Source organism: Lathamus discolor, chromosome 3 (genome assembly GCF_037157495.1).
Source record: "Lathamus discolor isolate bLatDis1 chromosome 3, bLatDis1.hap1, whole genome shotgun sequence".
Lineage (NCBI taxonomy): Eukaryota > Metazoa > Chordata > Aves > Psittaciformes > Psittacidae > Lathamus > Lathamus discolor.
Window position 1 is genome coordinate 85,039,228 of NC_088886.1, and position 18,093 is coordinate 85,057,320.

Here is an 18,093-nt window from a genome sequence, read left to right on the forward strand (position 1 = left end):
CTGTTCTGCTAAGCCAAAGAAAAAACTTTTTGAGCATAGAAGCTCTTTATCAAGATGTATCCCAGAGAACATGAGTTTGGGTAAGATATTACAAGTAAACACTCTCAAAGTTCTTACTCTGCCTTGTGTAGCAAGATTTCTAAAGGAGGTATGGGAACCTCCAAAAAGGGTTCTATAATTGAAATGCTAATATAATACAAGCTAGGAGAGGAGTACCTGGTCTCTGTCTTTGCATGACTGCTTATAACAAAAAAAGCTAGTGCATAATCTTTCTTCTTTTGGCCACCTACTAATAACTGGATGGTGAATCTTTGACTTGAAATTGCAAATGCATGTAAGTGCCTAGATGCACTTCATTTTTCTTTTAAAATGAGATTACTTAATACATCTTACTAATTTCGAGCCCCCCTTATAAATCAGTGTCAGAGTTTTACGGAAAAAGACTCTGCCTTTGTTCTTTTCTGCAGTCTGTTATCTGCAATGCAGGTGCAGTCTATGCCAGACAGATGCATATTTGGTAGATTGTGGGGCCCGTGCATAGTCAATACTGTGTTTGATGCTTAACCTGGTCCCTTGTAAATCAGAAAAACAAGAATACTGGTATTATAGATGTCAAACAACATTAAACCAACCTAAAGCTTGCAAAGTTAGCTATCTGAAAATGAGGAAATGCCAGAAATAATTGTCTATGCAACCTTAACTGAGTGTGTTGGTGTGTATAATCAGGAGTAATTTCTGTTTGTTGGTTTGTTGTTTGGGGTTTTTGGTTTTTTTTTTTTTTTTTTGTTGTTGTTGTTGTTGTACTCTCACCAGGCTTTGTGCACAAGTTTGCTCACTGACAAATAACTTGTCCTGGACCTCTTGGTGCATGGCTTGTCGCTCAAACATTATTCTGAGAATGTGGGCTTTTCACTGGTTCTCAGCCTGTAGTAGCTGTGTGCTTCACGAACAGTGAAACAAACAAACAAACCACGAAACAAAACCCAAAACTAATCCTTGCAGCACTTCCATGACACAAATGAATGGCCTTCTCTCGACATGGGGACGGTGGGGCTTGTGCACAGAGAGAGGTCTTCAGCAATATTGGATGCTCAGTTTGAGTCACAGGGACTGGTATGTTAACACTTGGTATTTACAGCAGAGCTTCTGTTGCTTTGAATGACAGCATTAGCATTCAGCACTTCTCTGAACTAGAGCTTGCAGTTATGAAGTTAGGCTCCCAGAAAAGGCGTGCACAATTAGTGACTGCGGAAGGATTGATTTAAGGACCTTGCATAGCAATACTAGCAGCTCTGTGGTAGAGCCCAGGCTACAGGTAGATTCTGCAGTGCAGCATTCAAGTACCTTGAGAGAATCTTTTTCTCTTGCAGCTTCCTGCTCTTCTTCCAACAGCAAATGAAGTAGTTTTTTCAGGAGGTAGCTATTCTTATGACTTACATTGATTTTCTTGACTCATCTCCAGTCTTTGAGGAGCAGGAAAACATGATCTTCTAATTCAAAGAGCCTGAGGAGTCATGGTAAATGTTTAACTGTTCATTACTGCTTTTTAAGTGTTTTAGATCCAGAGCCTGGCTTCTGGAGCTTGTGAAATGATTGAAGAAATGAACTTCGTACTGCTGTGTGGAGCAGCATTAGAGGCTTGGATGTGCTTTTTCTGAGTTTCACTGGTATTTGTTCAGATATCATCAGATCCCAGTCCGGAGAACTTCAGCATATATTTTTTAGGTAGGTCACATCAGAAGCAGCAGAACCTTATCACAAACAGTTTAGGGCACTCAAAATGGAGTTAGAACCCTCCTAGTCCTATAGGTAATGAAGATATTAAGCACTATAACATATGGTAGGGATGTTTGATTCTATCGCCTTATTCTATATAGTATTAAACTGCTTAAAATTGATATGTTGTCTGCAAGTGCATAAATAAATTTTGAAGGCGGAAATCACTCTTCTCTTAGAAGTATCTGAGACTGCTATAGCTTTACTGATCTAGGTTTGAATAAGACTACATTCACTGTACTCGGGACCTTTTCTGTGCTGCAGGCAGGTAACAGATGTAAGTGGTGTTCCTGAAAGACTAGACAAGAGCCGCCTACACTGGCATTTTCTTTGTCTTTCAGACAGGTTTGAGAAAATGTTTCAAGTCAAATTTTGCCGTCTTTCCTCACCAACTCAAGAACACTACAAAAATAGCTTAAGAAACCAGGTGATGGAAATGTATATACTTCAGCAAGCATCAGAGAAAGTTGCATTGATGATCAGTAATAACAAATGTTGACAGAACTAATGTCAGAATCTGATTATATTGTCAACTTTGCAATTTGGTTATGTTGTTGACAATGTTGCAATGCCATGTTAACTTTGTGAATTTGATGAGTCGCATTTTTCTCTTTCATAATTACAATCAAACATGTAACGCAAATAGAATGGGGATGAGAAAGTGAGAGGTAGACAAAACAAGTATGCTTTGTTTTTACCTCTTTAAGTGAATTTTCATTAGCCAGTATTTCTGCAAATAACTTGGTGGAGGTTGGTTTGTTTGTTACAATTTAAAAACAGGTGGGAAAAAACCTACCCTTGAAGGACTTCTCTTATTTATTTGTAGCTCTTAGAAGCTTTTCACCTTAGTTTATTAAGTTTCTGTGTTGTAGTTTTGTGAGAAAGGATTGTAATTCTCTCCACCACCTGTAAAGTGGACATTGGATCTTGAGCAAGGATAGGAGAAGCTTCCTTCTTGTTCAGAGGAAATGATTTATGATAATCTGATTTGGCAAATGTTGTGGGTTTTTTTTTGGTTTAAAAACAATATGCTGGTGTTAAACCCCAGATGACACAACAGAGGAGGCTGCAAGGAGTCTGTGGCCGGCAGGAGCGTGTGGGGTTTGTAATCTCTACATGCAGCACTGCGGCTGCTTCCTGCTTTATATACTGTACGCAGTTGATCAGAGGGCTATTTTGCCATGTGATTGTGATAACTATAGGAACTCTCATGGAGAGTTAGGAGTCAACAGCATGTTCTGTGCTGGGTGGGGGGGGGGTTTTGAAGATTTGCTTTTGAACACTGCTACCGTTATAAATACGGTTGTAATACTAACACGATGCTTTTTATGGAGTAGCTCTTTTTTTTACAGAGCTGAATATCACATTTTGTGTGACACTGCATCAAAGTTTTCAATGTTTCTGATTATTCTTTTTTATTATATATTTTTGAACCTGTTTCTGTCATTATGTTGCTACTGTTGTGCTGCTTCTCCATCTTACTAGAGCCCTCAAATTACTTTCATGTCAATGACTTGTTGCAAAAAAACCAGATGTATTTTAAAATTAGTTATAAGGTTCAAGTAGCTGGCTTTGGGCCAGGAAAGTATCCTATGTTGTTTAAAAGTACCATTTTAGCTCTCCGAACCGGCTAGCTTTCAAAAACAGGCATCAGTGATTGTTTAAGCATTGTCAGAATCTTTCTAGAATGCTTGTTACTAGGATTTGTATTTTATGTTTTTCCAAGAAGCCATAGGCAGAACTTAGTTCACTTATCACAGTACTGCCAAATACTGCCCGGAGTTCATAGGAATGTGTCAAAATGGAAAAATTCCCTGAGATAGTTTGGGATCTTTCAGGTTTGAGGGTTGCAGGAGAGAGAACTGTGGCTCTGCCAGTGGACTGCAGGTAGTCCTGCCTGGCCCCTGCTGTTCCTGACCATCCTCCATACCTGTGTCTTTGATGTTCCCTCAGACAGCCTTAGTCTTTGGTCTTCCCTTCAGTAGTTGTATTTCTTGGCTTTTCTAATTTCCTGACCTCTACATTGGCTTGGTGAGCTGAGTATTTGATCTAGTTGTGTATCTGATTCATGTTGCCATTCCTGATTGCAGCCTAGCTCCACAAATTGCAAGAGTGGCCAGTGACTCGGTGGAATGCTTGAGATACCCAACTAAAATGTCAGTCTTCAGATGGATGATGAATGTATTGCATTCAGCAATGCTGATGCATTTTTATTTTCCACAAAAAATGTTTTTGAGCCCCTCTTTCAGTTAGTCAAGCATAAAATAAAAGTTTGGGGGGGTTTGTGTTTTTTTTGTGGGTTTTTTGTGTTTGTGTTTTTTTTTTTTTTTTTTAAACTTAACATACTTTATTTGCCTTCAGTAAAAAATAATGCTTTTTATTTTTAAAGCCTAGTTGCCAAGCTTGTGTGTACATTCAGGGTGGAAAAACATTTGTTCTTCCTTGTTTTAAGGTATTTGTTGGAAAACTAAAGTTAGAAAAATCGAGTATGAGACTATCATGTAAGCACTTGAACAGAACTTGATAATGGGCAGTTAAGCATTATTGAAACTGATGAATATATATGTTTTACAATGTATATAGTTAATAATTACTGAGATTAATTCTCTTGCGTTTGATGAATTTCTTTATACAATTATTAGATCACTAAAAAGAAGGTGAAAAAAGAGTAAAAATAAAATGGATATCCGTATTGCTATAAAAAAATCCTTTAGAGAAAAAGCTCTTGGAGTTAGAGGATCATGCTCATGCTGTATTTTTATATGGCCTTGGTATAACGAATTTCTCGCTTACTAACGGATGCTCTAGGTGTCACAGTATTAATATGCATACTTAAAAGCCCTCTTGGGTTATGAGATAGAGATATATATATTTCAGTTAACATGCCTACATCAGATTTACCTCTAACTCTTCAAAGATCTTTTACGACATAATTGCATCAACTGAGAAATCTGGTATCAGGAAATAGATTGTTTTTTCTCAAGTGAGCTATACATTATTGGCAAAAGAATTCTGTAAATAGCCTGAAGTACTCACACTTCAGTTTAACTGCTAGATTTAGGTGCATTTGATTAATGCTTTGCCTCAGTGCATGTAGAGGTTTCTTGGGTTGTGAACTTATTTCATCAGAAGCATAGGAGTTTGCTGTAATTGGTAAAAAAAACTACTGACTGAGTTCAAAGGCTGTATACAAGACTGCGCTGCAATACATGTGTGCAAGGGAGAGTCTGTTATTAAAAAAGAAAAAAAAGGGTGACTCAGGATTTCATGGGCTTCCGTATGCTAAGAAATTAAATATCGATGTCTTTCATATAGTAATGCCCACCTCTAAGAAGAAAATACCTATCTGCTTGAAATGCCTCTTAATTTTTGGCAATATTTTATGCAAAATATTTAGAGCTGTCCGGTATGCAACAAAAAAGATGATATGCTTATCTGACCCTTTAATTAGTTCTCATTCTGTCTTGCATGATTTATAGCTCCATGGCTCCTATGTAGAAATGGACGTGACTTAATGAAGCAGAAAGCTAGAAGGGGTTCACATGTCTAGTTGTTTAATGGTTCCCCTAGCTAGGTTACTGGTGTGCTGGAGGAGGAGAAAGCAGCCATGAGGCTCTTCTCATTTATTATGGCAAGGATGTAAAAGTCTGTGTTGCTGTGACTTTCAGTTGTTTGCTTCCTTGTCACATACACAATTCATTGGAGCGAGGAGGGAATGTGGCTTTCCATAAAGCATAAAACTAGAAGGTAGGGATAGAAATGCAGATGTAATCTATCTTGGACAAATTTAGTTTAATGCAGCTATTTCATATATTCAGAATCTCCTTTTTCTTGATAGTAGAGGAATAGTATTCCAGTGTGATTTAATTCCAGTGATGGGGTGGAAAACCCTTAGCAGGCCAAATGTTTTTCTTAGCTAAGGGGTTTTGTTGTGTGTTTTTTTCAGATGGCTACTTTGAACACTTAAGTAACATTTTTGAAGAAAGAGGCAATTGCTGTATTACCCTTACACCTGAAGTTTCTCTGTGTTTCAGATCGTCTTTATGTCTTTGATATGATTCTGGTACTCTATATAACTACAATACTGTAAACTCAGATTAGTTAATTCTGGATTCTTAATAGCTTAAGTGGTCTGGAGTGGGGAGGGGAAAAAAATCAGGGATATCACTGAAGTCAGAAATGAACTGACCAGTTTTGTTTTGATCTCTAGAAATCATTTGGTTTCTATTTGGGGCAGCTGCTTTCAGTAATCACTGGGGAGAGCCATCTGAAACAGAGGAGTGGAATGGGAGTCCCTATTTATTTTGCTGTGTTTAATTTCAAGAATTACCACCTTCTGCTGAGAGTGCAGTAACATTACAGGTATATCTGTTTATAGCATCTGTGTGTGGGACAAACATGTAATTCTGAGTCTGTTGTGATATACAGGAATTTCCTACGTACTCCAGCAAGTTCCCATTCCTTATTTAGTCTGTAGTGCTCTCTTTGTGGAGTCACAAGGGCTAGAGCCTTTGCTGGCTCACATCTGAGAGTTGTGGTCTGTCCTGAGAAATCTGTAGGTTTATCCTTATTTTCTTCCACCCCTGTAATATTTGGACTTACTATTACTAATCTTCAAAGAACTCTGTGGTACTTCTGCAGTTTATGTACACATGAGCTACTGAGTTTGTAAGTGAAGGCTGTTACCTACTCCCATGTTGGGAGACAGTGTCTGACACATATTTTGGGGTTCACAGAGAGTACTATTTTGCTATTGCGAGGTGTTTAGTCATTAATTAGGCTCTGTAGAATTTACAAGTTCTTCCGTCATGTTTCTGATCTCCTTCTCATACTCAGAAATATTTGTTCCGTGTTAGTGGGTTTCAGAGTGTCTTCTCGAACCAGCAGTCACTGGAACAGCTGGTTTAGGAATTTTCAGGGGAAAAAAATAACACTTCCCCTCTTCCAAATGTCCTCCAAGCACTGGCAGTGGGTCTGATTGTGCAAGTAGGCTGTGTGTGTCATTGTTGTGTTTGTGTCTTTGTTTTCTGAGCACTGGACTCTTATAATTCTTTCAAACACCAGTAGCAGAGAAACTGTGATTTGCCATTTTACAACTGCAGTTTGTGCTTACTTCATGATTGCAGTTAAGATGACAGAATTACAGTATTCAAGGAACTGTGCAACCTTCTGAGGTTGCGGCAGAGCTTGAGAAATCAGTGAAAAACAGACGGTACTGTTCTTGGAAAGGTAGATCAGTCTTCTTAAACTGTATACTTCGTGCTAGCTTGTAACTCCAGAAGTGAATTATTGAAGCTTTCCCAGCACTTCTGAGATTGAGATTTCCCCCAAGTTGCAACAAAAAAGCTGTGATTTCTCCTAGACCTTTCAAGGAGGCTGTTTTGTAATATGTAATAGGGATCTTGCTCAAAGTACAAGGTACATTAAAAGGGCCATTTCAAGAGCAGAGTAAGGAGTATACTTGCCATTCACTGAATAATCTTGAAAGTACCCCCTGACAGAATGGCAAATTTTGTAGTACACTTCACACTCTTATGTCCTGCTATATAAGATGATCTCTCTCATTTCTCTCATTCCTCTCACCTGGATGGAGGCTTTTTAAAGGCTTGTGTCAGGCTTGTTTCTCAGTTGTTAAACAGAATTTTGGCAATGGTGGTGGTTCCTGATTCTCTGCGTTTATGTTAGCCCCTTCATTGCTACAAGTTGGGCTGAGGTCACCTAATGAGAGCATCTCTGCATGCAAATGGGGATACCATAAGAAAATGGACTTTCTAGTTTAGGTCATCAACTAGGAAAGAGTTTTAGTTAATATGAAATATAAGCACCTGTGATGAAGTATTGTAAGTAAACATGTTTAGATTTAAGGTAATAGCTACAAGATGCTATTAAGATCATCCAGCATCTTAATTTTCTTTTGGCAATGTTTTATCCAATTCCGAGTAGGCTCATCTTGGCTTAACTTGGGATATGATCAGTTGTATTTTACAGGATGATATGTTTTGTAGGGAGTTAGAATTTTAGTTACACATTTTTCTAGGTAAGAAATATATGTTGGTGAATATGTGAATATAATAGGCTAAGTCTGATATCTTTAAGTACAAAGGTGTTTGCATACTTGCTCTTACGATGAGGTTACTACTGGACTATTCAGTTGTTCTCAACTCTGATGCTTTGAGGTACAGATACATTGATGTACCTGGCTCGAATCATGCAAACATGTTTGCACCTGTAAGTCCCTCCTTTTCTAGAGACATTGTCGCATGCCCACTGATCCACCTGTGCAGAAGCATTTGTGAGATCAGATCCTAAGCGTATTACTGCTACACGTAATTAGATGTTAGGCTTGCACTATAGTGCAATTTCTTTCAAGTGTCACCTAACATTAACTGAAGAATAGGAATGGTTAAGGACACTTAAACTGCTGAATCCTTGGAAAACCATTCTGAAGAGGTGGTCTTTTAAAACTGAGAACTGGGGACTGTGAGCCATTACCATGTGTAAACTCCTTTCTGAACAAGGAGTCTTAAAATTATCCTCCTTGCTTAGTCTACTTTTAGAGAATAAGTATTTTTTTCCTCTGAAACAATTTGGTAAAAAAGCAATATCTAAGTATTAGTATTTGCTGGTGATTTCATATATCTGAGTGGTGTTTGCTGATAAATCTTTCTTCTTTGTCTCTATAAGAAATTTGGAATAACTATTTAAAAGGCAGGCTCAGTATGATAAAATATTTCCCAACTTGAATGAAATACTCTATTAAAACAGCAGACAGTGGATGCTGTACTGGCACTGTTTAGGCTTGCTGTGTTCTAGGAACCTTAGGATTAGTGTTTATCTGTTCCATAAAGGACACAAATCATTTAGATTAGAAGTAATCTGATTGTATGGAAGTACAAATTATAGCACAAAGGCCATTCAAGTGGGTTAAGTGACCAGGGTTGGTAAACACCATATGACTGCTGATTGGTCGATGAAAGAGTATTAACTGAAAGATAATGATGGATTTTAATCCAAATCTCTAAAGCGCAACAGCTGTAGTTCCCAAACGAGTTCACTCACAGAGTTTTAGGACACTGATTTATTTATTCTCAGCTGTTTCTTTTGCACAAGAATTAATTTGAAATGAATTGAATTCCTATATAAAATATAGCTGTTCATTACAACTTTGATTAGATTTCTATTCCAGTTTCAGTAAGTAAGTTCACTATGATTTTTATGCACACCGGGGATACTAGTGCTGTTTATTTCAGTGTTCTGCAATCTGCTAGGGTAAATTGTTAGTGTGATTTGGTTTAAGAAAATCAGCTGATGTTCTTCTTTGTTCATGTCTTTCATCAACATACTATGAAGTCTAGTTAAGCATTTAAAAAGCCACTGGTATTCCATATGAACTTGTTTCCAGAATGCTTACTGGTGTTAATGCCTAAGAATAGCAAGTAAATGTTTAACACCGATGATAAATTACTGAATCTGTCTAGTGTGTTTTATTTCATAGTGTCTATATGTAATTTAAAAATGGAAATTGCATCACATAACAATGAATTTATGATACCTTGAGAGTGAGAAGTGGCAGCTCTTTAGGAGTACAATGGAACATTGTTTAGAGTGCGAAATGAAAAATTTAGGCAGGCTGTATTCATTAATGACTTCAGTGCTGAGGCTATACTACTTTTTTTTTTTTTTGGTGGTTGTTACAATGAGAACTTTGGTTGCAGAGTTTCAGGTTCTCTCTTGAATTTTCCTCCCAAATTTGTGCTTACCCTGAAATGTGTGTGTTCATTAAAGGTATCAGATGAGTGACTGCAAAAGGAAAGTAATTTAACTTTGTGGTTCCCTGGTCCAGCTGTCTGTTTGGGAAGGTCAATGAGAGAACAGGTAAAGTTGGCCTAAATTATTGTTTATGGTCCAAGCATTCAGACACAGGAAGAAGAGTTAAGGTTATTTTAAATGATACTGGTTTATCTTATCTGTATCTAAATAATGTGCATGATTAAACCAGTCCTCTATTGTTACTCGGTATTTATTCAGATAATCTGGATAAGATATGCTGTCATGCCAGGAGCAAGCATTAGATCAGCCTGTGTACTGTACTTGCAGATTGTTTTGAGAGCAAAAATGGAGTCCTTAGGACCTAAGTCATGTTTCGTCCGTTTGATGTAAGCACACCTAATGCTATAGCAAGTGTAAGTAGGTATGGATCTTGTCCTTTGGATTTACAGTGTAATTGAAAATGCAGTTATAAAAGCCTTAGCTTGTACAGAAGTTATTGGTGAATACCTCTGCAGAACTGGGAGGACATTGTTCAGTGTATGTTGAAAGGAGACCTTGAATGCAGTTACATTATAGCAGTCTGAAGTGCCTTTAGAAAATGATGACAAAAAGCCTTGTGACCTACCTTGACTTGGTTTAGGAGCCTGTGCAGTCTCTTATTTTAATGTGTTTTGTTATAAATGTCATAGATACTGCTTAGTTATTGAAATGCAAGAATTTCCTCTCTGAAAAGGTGGTTAAACCAGACTTCCAGTAAATGGTAACTACACTGCTGGTGCTATCTTGAGAGTTAAAACTCTTTTTGAGTATTGGCTGGTGCATTTGGGTAACAGTCTGTTCTACTACTGCTTCATGGAAAGGGCAAAGCATTTGCAATGCTTGTTTGACAGTGCTTATGGTGCTACTTAATGACTATGCAATTTCTGAAAATAGCATTTTGACAATTTATTGTTTTCTAGAAAAAACTTTGTCTACAAAACGGGGTTTTCCAAGGGGAAGTAGAAAGTTTAATTGGAAAATTTGCAGCTGCATATATTTGGGTATTTCTTCTGGAAACTAAGCCCTTAATATACATTCCTTCTCAAGGATATTTCATGGGATCTCTGAGCTCTAGTTGCTTTCCTGTGTAGTTTCCTGTGGCATATGACAGTCTGTTTCTGCTGACAGTGGAACTGGGCTTTCTTTGTTCATCTCTTAGCGAAGAACTGATAAATACCTGAAAACAATTAAGTGTCATTTAATTGACAGTTTGGGTTACTGATAAAATTGGGCATTTAATAAAAGCTGAATGAACTAAAATAGCTGAGAACTCTGATACTTGCCAGATATTTAACTGCTATACCTAATGAAACATGGTTAAACAAATGAAAAAATATAATTGCATATAAGTATTTTGTTAAATGAAGTAGTGTTGTCTGACCTTCCTGCTTTTTAGGGATAAGGAAGCATTAATGTTGAAATCGCAAAACTGATGCGTTCCCATCTGCAGTTCAGGGAACTGGTTTGATTACTGCTTGTGATGAGTTCAGACTGAGACAGATTGCAGAGAAGGGTTCTGGTCAGGGAAAAGGACAGCCTGGTTTGAGGTTTTTTTATGGGGTTACTTCCTTAGTCTTGAAAAATAAAGGCTAAGGGGAAGGAGAGGTTGTGGGAACACGGGGAAGAGGAAACACCTGCCTCCTCATGTGCTTACGGACTGCACACACCAGGGAAAGAGAATCATTAAACCAACAGCCAGTGTTGGCCCAGAACAAGTGGCTGGAGATCACCCTGGAAAATCTTGTATGGCCAAATACAGATCTGATTGTCGGAGCTTTGTCGGAGCTTCAGCCAGGGCTGAAGGGCTGGACTTGAAGGTGTTTCTTTTAGGTCTTGTGTTTCTTACGGTGATAAAACACAGCAGCAGTACTGGACTTGATCAAGTGCATGGCTGAGAGAACATCAGTGTTCCTACCTAGCTGCCAGAAATATTGTCAACTCGGAATATTAAAAAGGCTTGTCAGGTCCTAGAAGAAAATTGAAATAAGTTTCTTTTCAATTCCCTTCTAGGTTTTGAGCCTTTAGGGTTCATGTTTTCAGTCATCTCTGTAAGGATTAGAAGGATATTAAAAAAGCTAGAATTCCTAGGGATTTTTATGACTGCTGAAGAAAAATGCCTAATAATGCAGTATATAATTCTGAGAGCTATCAGTCCTGAATTGATGAGTGAAATTTGGGCGTGAAAGAGACATCAGATGGATAAATTACATTTTCTTAAGTGAACCTTTCCAAATGTTTCATGTTTCAAAATGTCATGTTTGTGATGTCCGCACAGGAGGCATAATCAGTCCACTGGGGGTTTTAAGGCAGTGTGTTTGAAACTGGGTTCAGTTATCAGATATTCAGCAAAGTATCCCTTGAGAACAATGAGAGTATAAAAAGTATAACTTGAGAACACTAGGTGAGCTAGTGTGAGAGAGCAAGGTCTTCATTAATCAGCAGATCTGTTAGAGGAATTATCGCAAGGATCTTTCGCTTTATGAAGCCTACACCTTGCAAGAAATATTTTTTATTTTTTAATAAAATATTTAGGAAGTTGAAGCCCCACCAAATGTCTCCAAGGAATGTGACAGCACAGGCAAGGAAGAGAGATCTACTGAAATAAGGTATAAAAGTCAGCTTTACTGCAATCTGCAAGTTGTAAAGGGCTTTGAAAAGTGAATGACTGGAGAGAAATATCTCCTGAGAGTAAAATGGGCTTCTGAAGGATGACTTTAGCTGTAAATGCTAAAGTAAAAGCTTCTTGTTGTGCACCTCAGCATTTTCAAGTGCAAAAAATACATTCTGCTCACACTCCCATCTTTCTGGAGGTTATATTTATTCAGAGGAGATTAACGACACATTTTCAGTGTGACTGCTTTCATCAGGAGTTTATCCCTTTGCAAAATGATGTTTTTACTTCTTATGGGAACGATATGCATGAATTTCTGTGAAGACTTCAGAGCCATAGTTGTGAAATAAAAGGTGAAAAAAACTTTCTATCTCTAAGGAGATGCCAGAATTGTATTCTGGATGGCAGAATAAGACTGTGACTTGTATAATTTTATTTATCATATCTTTTTGTGTTAAATAACTTTCTTATGGTGTTGAGTTTTAATTAAATTTAATGATTACATGGATATTTGTTAAAGGCATGTGTTCTGCAGATAGCTGCAATAGATTGGTATTTATGGTTGCTGCAGTACAGGAAGCAGTCTGGGGTGTTTTAAAGCAACTGACAATTGTACTAACAGTCATTTAAAGAAGAGAAAGTAAGCTTTTTGTTGAGGAGCATGGAGAAGTGCTACGTTGTGCTCCTCATTGCCTCTGGTTGCTTATGTGGGGGAGAGGAATGTCAAATCCTTTTCTTTCCATGTACTTTTCCAGATTTTCTTTCTTTAGATGACCCCTACTATTTCTTAGGGGAGCTAAGCTGTTGTTTGGAAGTGAGTGGTGTGCTCTGTTCATCTGCCCTGCCCCACATGGTATGAATGCTGGAGGAGGTGATGCACTCATGCTGGCTGGAGGCATCTTCCTTCAGCACCCGCTGCCAGGCTTTCAGGAGGATCTCTGCTGATTCAGCTGTGTTGGTGTGGGCTGTAGAACCAGGGGGTCTTACAGTGTTGGGCCCCTGCAGAGACCTTTGCAACGCCCGTCCCTCATTATTGTGCAGTACAGACCTTCATGATCTCTCTCCTTTGTGTTCTGTTTTTCTGATGTTAATAATTTAAACGAAATTTTGCGTTGTTTTGAAATTCCACTTCTTAAGGGGTGAGCTTAAGTAACACTTCTTTTTCATCTGTGCAGACGGTGATGTAACTGATACACTTGTGCTTCAGTGAAAGGTTTTCATGTGATTTAGAATTGTTTGGAAAAATGCACTGGTGGATGTATCTATTTTCCCTGCTTGCTTTAGATCTTCATAACGTACCAAAAGAGATTTAATTGGATGATATAAGAAGAATGCATAGAATTATTTTATGTAGCTTGAGTGCTTAATGGCCCCCGTCCGGTTAAATTGCTGTATTCTCTGTTAACCATCTATAAATGGATATGACAGATGAAGTGAGTAAGAGTTTATGCTGTTTGTGCAGCAGGCAGAAGATATCATGCTAGTGCTGTTTTTTAATTGCCTTTTTATTCCTGTATATGTATGACAGCACATGAGCAAAGGGTAGAAAAAGAGTTGGGGCTGGGCAAGAAATCATAAGATGGAGAGCAGCTGTCACAATGGTAGCAGTAGAGAGATGCAAGGGAAGGAATCAGAAAAAAAGTCCTGTCAGCAAGAAGGACAGTTTCTAAAATTTCTCTATGCCAAGGAAATCTGACTTCTGCTGAATTTCATCTTGCTTCTTGTTGGGCTGTTATGTGCCTTTTGCCATTGATGACAGTGAGAATCCTTTGCTGCTCTCAGGGTGTTAGAGGTGGGCCCAGCAACACAGTGTTAACTTGTTCTTGATTGACTGCATGTCTGTTACAGTGCAGCTGACCCTTCTTTTATTGGGCATTTAGAGAGCAATAGCCTGCTGACCTGTTTGATCTAAAATCAACTTAACCTAGTAAGTCTCAAAAAGTCTTATAAACTTGACAGCAGATGGCACATGCTTTTTGTTTAGCCCTGCATATACTATCTTGGTGGGTGGTAACTGCCTTAGGACAAAATCAGCATCCCACCAGTCACCATCTGGGATGGCAGATGATATGTGGGACTGTCATGAATAAGCATTCTGATGTTTGTAAATGTCCGAAGGAAGACACTGCTTGTTATCACGGCAGTTGGTATGCAGTCAATACTGTGAGAAACTCGCTTTATGCACTAATCAACGAAAGCTGAAGCCTTGGGTCCATCACTGTAATATGGGTGGGTATAAGGTGATTCTTCCACAGTTTGTTCAGTTTGGTGAAATTGAATGGCCCTTATTTTGGCAGACCTTTAATCTTTATTGATTTCTGGCACCAAAGCTCCATTCTTCTCTTTCTTAGGTACTGTGGCAGAGGTAAATTTAGAAGCCTCAGATCATACCTGATGCTGATAATGAGCACAAATGCATGCTATAAAATATGCCCTTGCTTTGACAGTGTAGACTGATTTGATGGGTGAAGGGAGATTTCCATTCTAGATGCAAGACTGGAAATGCGCGTTCTGGCCCACCTTTACACCCATTTTACCTTCTTCCAGACGGGGGATACACAGGTAGAAGTGTGAACTGTGAGAATACCCACAGGCCACTTCCTTCAACCTCTCTGGCCCTGGCTCAATGCACTAAGCCTGTCTTCCAGACATAAGTGCCTTGAGAAATACTATTTAGACCAGTTTTCTTTGGAGGGGTCACTTGTCATTGCTATAGATGTATGATATACAAATAGTATACTGATTTTATACAAATGAAAGTGAAGAAACCCAAATGTTACCCCACACAAATTCTTAAGTACTGCCTTTCAACTTACGCTTAAAATGTAAAGGTTAGAGTTATGTCCAAAAGTTCATCAAACCCAAGTTGGATTAATGCAATAGTGTGGTTACACTGGCTGGAATGAAATAAGGGACATTTGTCTGTCAATTTCTGTAACCAAATGCACTCATTCTAGCAGGCTTATAATTCAGGGAAGAGCTTCAGCATGGAAGCACATGCGTGTGCTATTTCTGGATCAGGGTGTGAAATAACAGCAAAAGACTGCCTCATTTTTTTATGAATGGAATTGTGTAATTTAATGTGGAACATAGGTATTCAGATTTTGAAGGCAGCAGTTGCTTAAAGCCTGAGGTGACTGGCAACTCAAGTTTAGGAGAGGTCTGTGCAAGCTTGGTGTATGGGCAGGAGGAATTAGGGAGTGGTATTACCTTTGGCTCTGCCAGAGGCCTCTCCAAGTTCAGTGTCAGCACAAAATATGCTTAGCCGTGGTTACCTTTAACAAGGAAAATGATAAGTGAAGGATTATGTTCAAGGCAGTGCTAACTTTAGCCATGTCTTTTCCTGCAGGCAACTTCAAACTAGGTGATCCATTTGCCTGTTCTCATGGTCTGTCACTACAAGCTGGATAATTACCTTGTAACATGATCGTAAGTCTTAAGTAGTTAATAATACAAACCATGTGCTATGTCCCCTTACCTTTGTACTATAAGGGACTCTTGTTTTCAATATATTTCAGATCCAAAAGGGAATCAGTTGTTTACATGGACGTTGACAGTCTCTTACGGATGACTGATCTGGGACCATCTTTTTATAGGAGCACCGCTAGGATTAGGATTTAGGATTGATGTTCACTGCTGCTGGTCATGCTTGCAGTTTTGAGCAGGATTTTCTTTTCTTTGTATTCTTAGTGCTATAAAGCAAGCTGATGCATCTCACTCTTGCACTGTTTCTGAATGTAGCTTGTTCTTTGTTCATGCCCAGCTATTATTCCTCAAAGTTCTTGCTCTTGTGTCTGAGAGCTCTTTTGCAGCATTACCAGACTTTATCCTGAATTAATGATTTCCAGCACATCTTATATTCAGCTCCTAACATTGTCAGACTTAGGCTATATGAACAAGAACAGCTGTTTAATATGCCTTTCTGTTGTGGCTTCCTCTTATGCTCAGGTGAGCTCTCTATTTTGAAGAAAGGTAGAAAATGATTTTTGCTTCCTGAGATCAAAGCTTTATTTACCCCTCAAATGTGATTATGCTTGAGCAAGATAAAGCAGCAGCCAGGTACAAATACCCTGTGGGAATCTCCCATTATGTCAGTGGGTTTTGATCTTTATTCATGCAAATTCACGCCTAAAACTTTTTTTTTATAATTAAAACAGATGATTCACTAGAAATACCTTACATCCTGTATCACTTCTCTAACTAGTTAAAACCCATTTGCTTTGCAGTGGGTATTGCTAGCTTATGTTTTAAGAGATGATTCTAAAAGAAATACCTTTTTCTTAAAAAATAGCTGTTTTTTCTTTTTTTGGCAGTCCTTTTATTATTGAAGTCAGGTTCAAACTATATCCTCTACATCATTTTCCTTTTATAAGTTTGTTGTCAGCTCTTCCAAGTTGTAAAATCTGTCTGAGATGCATCTAATTCATGTTTTGTTTTATTCAATGTACCTCTTTTTCTCTTTTTTTTTTTTTTTTCTGTGGAGGGATACAAGAGGAGTCCTTTGATTTAAAAGAATACTTGGATGTAGTATTTGAAAGATGCAAGTAAAAAACCTCAGCTAGCAACTTTGCAGAAGTCTGGAGATTTAGGAAATAGTCTTAGAAAATTATCTTAGAGACAATATGATTCAATTTATTTCTTAATTTAGTAATTGATAAGACAATTCCCTAGTCTCAAGGGAGCAGATTTTGAAAATGGGCAAAATTTGGAATACACTTAAGAGAACTTGCTTTGTTCATTACTACCTGTAATAATAATGCTTTATTAATTAATTCAATTAGGTACCTAATTGAATAAAGCTTTTGAAAATTTTAATCTAATTTGTGAGGGCTTGCTATTAAAAGGACTTGTGCTTTTCACATGTTCAACCTTTTAAAAGCATCCCACCTATTTTTTTAAATTACTGGTTGTTTTTGATGGCTCCTTTTCATTTTGACACATGACGTGTTTTAGTCCTAGCTTTGTCCAACAAAGAACTCACTCAAGTCTGGCTATTTTTTTCGGGCGTTTTCCTCCTTCCTAGATGTTGCTTTAGAAATACAGAACACGTGGTGTTTAGGTCTTTTGAAGAAAGCTAGAGTTCCTGGTTGAAATAAGATGTAAATATAACCCAATACTGACAATCAGTGATGTCTGGGATATTATGGGCCCTTTTTTGTTTGAGGACACTAAACCACAGAGGCTGGACTATGTGGTACCTAACTGAATAAAACATCAGGGGTGGCAGTGTGGTTATTGGACATGTTGTATGGATTTATTCAACAGACTTGATGGAGAAAGCTGAGGGAGCCGAGTATCAATTTTCCTGCTGGGTCTGTTCTCTCTGATAGATTTAGGCATATGGTAGGAGAGGACAAAAGCCTAAGATGACATATAGAGCCATGTGATGGACACTTTGGGTATCTAGATTTTCTTCTTCTACAAATAGAGCGTAAATTAACTGAAGGTAAGTAATGGCTGCAGGACAGGTTCCCAGATAGAAGGCCCCAACTTGTCCAATGGTTTATGAAGCAAAATAATGTTACAATAATGCTGGAAAACTATCTGTTCTTCTTGAAGCATAATACAAAGTAGATCTCTGGTCTCCAGACTTGATTAATGTTCTTGGCAGCAGTCAGATATGTTCTGCCAGGTGAGGTTATATCTCTTTGGCAGATAAATTGATGTGTAAGTCTATTCTTGTTAATGTTAAAAATATCAGAAGTCTGTAAGTATGGGGGCTAAAGAGAAAAGAATCAACCTTATAATTAGAGCTAGCTACAGACAGAGGCATATCCAACTGCAGTCTGTGATCATCTAAATTGAGAGTGATATTATTTACAGCAGTTTAACTGAGCTCACAAAATAGTACAGTAGGCCTAATTTTAGGTTTTCTTAGCATGGATGTTTTCAAGGCT

The 18,093-nt window shown here is 38.1% G+C and overlaps 1 protein-coding gene across 6 annotated transcripts in view; it reads left to right on the forward strand.

The window, feature by feature from the left end:
• ZNF385B (zinc finger protein 385B) overlaps nucleotides 1–18,093 on the forward strand; it is a 168,031-nt gene that overhangs the window by 6,090 nt on the left and 143,848 nt on the right. For 2 of the 6 annotated variants that reach the window (XM_065670207.1, XM_065670206.1), the window contains exon 2: nucleotides 15,546–15,625. The exons of the other annotated variants lie outside the window; for them this stretch is intronic. The gene's annotated coding sequence lies outside the window, so the exon portion shown is untranslated. The remainder of the gene's footprint in view (nucleotides 1–15,545; nucleotides 15,626–18,093) is intronic. 6 annotated transcript variants of the gene reach the window in all.